Raw genomic sequence first — 5,000 nt, 5'->3', positions numbered from 1 at the left:
CTTCTCTGCTTTGCTCTGCTCTGCTCTGCTTCACTCCGCTCTGCTCTGCTTTCTTCCACTCTTTTCTGCTCTGTTCTCCTCTCTTCTGCTCTCTTCCGCTCTGCTCTGCTCTGCTTTACTTTGCTCTGCTCTGCTCTGCTCTGCTCTGCTCTGTTCTGTTCTACGTCCCGGCGGTGGGGTGCGCGAATTTTCTCCCCCACTCTTCATCCTTCTCTCTTTCTCTTTCTCTCTCTCTCTCTCTCTCTCTCTTTCTCTCCCCCTCTCGAGGGTGTGGTGGGGACGGTCGCCGAGTACACACACCGGGTTCACTGGTACAGTGTACCCTCTCGAGCGGTGCAACGCTCTCTCTTCCTGATTCCGCTTCTACCCCTCTCCCTCTACCCCTCTCCCTCTCCCAGCCTCCCTCTTGATCCACCTCCACCTCGCTGCCGAGGAAATCGACGACGCCTCGAACCTCTGTATGTGTATGTGGGTATGTGCGTGCGCGCTTGCGTGAGTGCGTACGTGCCTGTATGTGTGTATATACGTGCGTCCGTCCCAGTGCGTGAGAGAGAGGGAGATAGACATAGAAGGGTCAACGATGACCGATTCCGTTGGTAATGGAATATACGATCCAGGGTCAGATTCGATGGATCCGCCACGGGCTTCGCTCCTTCTACTCCTTAACGCTTAAAGGGGCTGAAATCGTTCGTCCTTTACCAACGGGACGGTATCACATCATTTCTAACAATATCTAATTTCTCACGTCATTCTTCCCTTTTCCGATTTATCCAAAATTTGATAAATTCTCTCTTTTTTTTCTCTTTCTGTTTTTTTTTTTTTGATTTCTCTTTTTTTCCTTTTTTTTTTTTTTTATTACGTCTGTTTCATTACATTTCTTTATCTATCAATTCTAGTTACATAGTAGATTTTGATTTTTTCTCCTCTTCTCTCTAGCACACACACATACAAGCCCACACACACATGTATGTATAAATATGTACTATTCTCTCGATTAGATCATGGCCTACACGCGCGTATTCCTATCGTCGATTTTGATATTAGTTTCTTTATCGTTCGTAGAAATCAAGACCTTTGTACTTATTTCTAATAACAACATTTTCTTTGTCTCTCTCTTTCTCCCTCTCTATCTTTTTTTCTTGATAGAGATTTATCGAAACGAATTTAATAACACTATTTCAGATATATATATATATATATATATATATATATATTCTTTTCTTTTTTCCATCGAACAACGTAGTTCCTACGTATTGTGAGGGAATGCTCTTATCTATCTCTTTCGATATCGCGTAATAATCAATGATACAGGCCGTCCGAAGTTTAAGGTCATGGGGTATCCCACGTCAACCAAAGAATCTTATCAACCGTTCTCTTTCCTCTAGTATATATCACGTATCACACTTCTATGAATTTCACGAAAAATCACTACTCGGCGCAATCCTAAGCGCTCCTATGCTCTTTTTTTCTTCTTCTTCTTTTTTTTCTTTTTATCTCGTGTCAACGACATTAGTCCTCAGTCTAATCGCTTCATTCTTTTTATTATTCATCATTCTATTTCGCGGTAGAATGAATACATACATATGTATGTAATCCACATATATATGTATATACGTACGTATTTCAAAGTCAAGTAATCGACGCTTTTAATCGACGATATTTTATTTCATTCAATCTTTTTAACTATAAACGCTATAATATATATAACGATTCGAGATAAAAAATTGATTTATATGTATAAACATAAATACATCCATACACACACATATATATATATATATTTTTCGATTGGCAAAACTATTTACATATATGTTTTGTTAAAGAAATAAATATCTACTTACATACTTCCTACTTAAGGATTTCGTTATCGGTCAAACCGTTTATCACCGATCCAAGATAAACGTACTTACGTGTCCGTTACCATACCGTTCGATCGATTCTTTTGACTTTGAAGGGAGAATTGAGAAAAGGGAATGAAGTAAGAGAAGAAAAAAAAACGAAAAAAAAAAACAGAAAAGAAAAGAAAAGGAAAAAGAAGCACAAAAGAAAACAGAACGAGAATCTAAAAAGAAACCGAAGAGAAAAAACCGTGGAAAGGGGAAAAAAGAGAGAGGAAGGAGAGATAAGTTGGAAAGGGAGAAAAAGAGAGATAGAGAGACAGAGAGAAAGAGAGAGAGAGAGAGAGAGAGAGAGAGAGGAATATACGAGGAAACGTAAAAGAGACAAGCATCCTCCCGTTCTCCCGGTTAGTTAAGCTCGCACGATTGCTGAAGTTTAAGGTCACAGGGAGATTCGGTGTCGAAGGCTCTTATCAATGGCCATTCCTTAACAAGTACGCACTCGTCGTGCGTGCCATTTCGCCCACACGTCAGATGAACGAGCTGGATGGAAGACCGACCCCGAGCGAGAGCGAACGAGCAAACGAGATGAAGTGTCATGAGAGAGTAAGAAAGAGAGAGAAAGAGAAAGAGAGAATGAGAGAGATAGAGAGATAGATAGAAAGAGGGAAAGAGAGACAGAGACAGAGACAGACAGAGAGAGAGAAAGAGAGAGAGAGAGAGAGAGAGAGAGAGAGAAGGCATTCTCGGACAACACTCGCAATCAGAAAAGCGTGTGCGCGTTCGAGTGGCTCGGCAGCAGTCCTTCATAGGACATTGACTTTGAGATACGAGTAGTGGCTTGCCTGCGACGACGCTATCTCATTTCGGCTTATCGCACTTGTTTCGCCGTATCTTATCTCTTCACCGCCTCCTTAAGCTATTCCTTTTCTCTCTCTCTGTCTCTCTGTCTTTCTCTCTCTCTCTCTCTCTCTCTCTCTCTTTCTTTTTCTGTCTCTCTGTCTCTATTTCTCTATCTATCTTCCTTTATTGCTCGGCTCGTCAAGTCCTACTTCGAATTCGTTTCTACGCGATCGCGAATCTTCTTCTTACGTCACAAGGAATAATTGTGACTTATTACGAATTGAACGAACGTGCAGTATAGTACACATTATTTACGCACACCAAATCTCTGTCTTTGTTTTTTCTCTTTCTTTCTCTATCTCTCTTTTTCTCCGTCTGTCTGTCTGTCTGTCTGTCTGTCTGTTTGTTATATTATATATTATTGCGTCGCGCGATCCATGATTTATTTCTTTTCTTTTTTCTACTTTTGTTTATTTTTCGTAAACTCTTCTCCCTTTTCTTTTCCTTTTTTTTTTTTTTTAATATATAGATGTCAAAGCAACGGGGTGATTAAAAGAAAAGAAAAAGAAGGAGGGATAGAAAAGACGAAAAGTAAAAAGATCACTATTCCGCAAAGATGGCGCTACGATCCATGATCTTTCATGATCCGACTCGTGAATACGTACATAGGTAGTACTTACTTACTTACGGCTCTTGGTTTTCTACGTTTTCCTTTCGGAATAGCTCTCGAACTCGCTCTTTCAACGACACGGCCTAACGACTATAACCTTGACACTAATTAATAGAGAACGGCCTGCCTCGAGAAATACGGAAAGAGAGAAAAAGATAGATAGACAAATAGATAGATAGATAGATATAGAGAGAGAGAGAGAGAGAGAGAGAGAGAGAGAGATATTATCGAGAAACTCACAAGCAATTTTCTTCGAGGACTTTTTTATAAGAAGCCAAGCTATACGTAATCGAGGAAAATGTCGGACGTATACCATCGAGCATATAACAACACCTTCTTAAAGATTTTCTTAGAAATCTATCGCGGAAGCCGAGAACAAGGCGAGAAATAATCTCTTTCTTTAATCTCGCAATATTCCACGTTTATTATATATTTTTTTATTAACGATTCAGACGTCCCATTTTTTTCCTTTTCTTTTCTCTTCTCTTTTTCCTCTTCTTTACTTTCTTTTCTTCTTCTTCTTCTTCTTCTTCTTCTTCTTTTTCTCATACCTATCCTATAAAAAATACCCAATGAAAATGATGTCCGAAAAAGCTTCCCTTTCATCGAGAAACTCGCGGAAGTTTAATGCGCGCAGTCCATTTAATCGATCCGTGCTTGCATCGGGTCGTCGAACCGCGTTACGTCGACTCCAAACGATTTATAGAGCCATTGACGATCGAGGACGCGAGATCTATCCTGCACGTAACTCGTAACGACTCACGTTGATTTTATATAAAATATCTATAATTAACCATCAAACGGTTAACGTGTAAATAAATCAAGCAAATAGTTTTGTCTTATATTATCAATAAACGATGACGTTTAATTAAGTATTCATTCAATTCATTCCGTAACGTCGATGTATTACAAACTCTTCATTATGAATTTACGTAAGGAAATTGCTCGATTATTTGTTTCAAGCTTTTTTTTTTTTATTCGTATCGTCGAATCTACCCACGAGTTCGTCAATGGATATATATATATATATATATATATATATATCATGGGTCTACCAAGAAATACGTCAATGACTACGAGTCGGGTTTCTACGAAGTGGCTACTCAATGAAGATGGTACTTACTACGCCATTGATGAATTCATTGACTTACTTGCGTGTAGATACAAAGGGACTTAATAGGGCCGATAAAATCAATTGATTAAAATATTACACGCTTTTTCTATTTCTTTTTCTTTTCTTTTTCTTTTTTCTTTTCTTTTTTTTTTTTCATAAAGAAGAAACAAACAAGATCATGTATGTCTAATCGTATTTATTTTTCATGTACTGGTACTAGTAGTCGCTATACGCATAAATACAGAGAAAAAGAGAGAGAGAGAGAGAGAGAAAGAGAAAGTAAGAGAGAGAGAGATAGAGAGAGAGAGAGAGAAAGAGACAGAAAGAAAGAGAGAGAGTGAGTGAGAGTTGGTCTATTGCTGAAACGAATATACTAAAAAATCTTAGTAATGTACAGACTATTTAAGTAATTTTAAATAGATATTTTTATATCATTTATCATCGATTACATCATCCAACAAGAAATGTGTAGCGTTAATATATTAATTTTAATACACCGTATATAAACACACTCGACAACCGAGAAAAAAAAAAA

Source organism: Vespula pensylvanica, chromosome 9, assembly GCF_014466175.1.
Source record: "Vespula pensylvanica isolate Volc-1 chromosome 9, ASM1446617v1, whole genome shotgun sequence".
Taxonomy (NCBI): domain Eukaryota; kingdom Metazoa; phylum Arthropoda; class Insecta; order Hymenoptera; family Vespidae; genus Vespula; species Vespula pensylvanica.
This window is presented reverse-complemented; position numbering follows the sequence as displayed.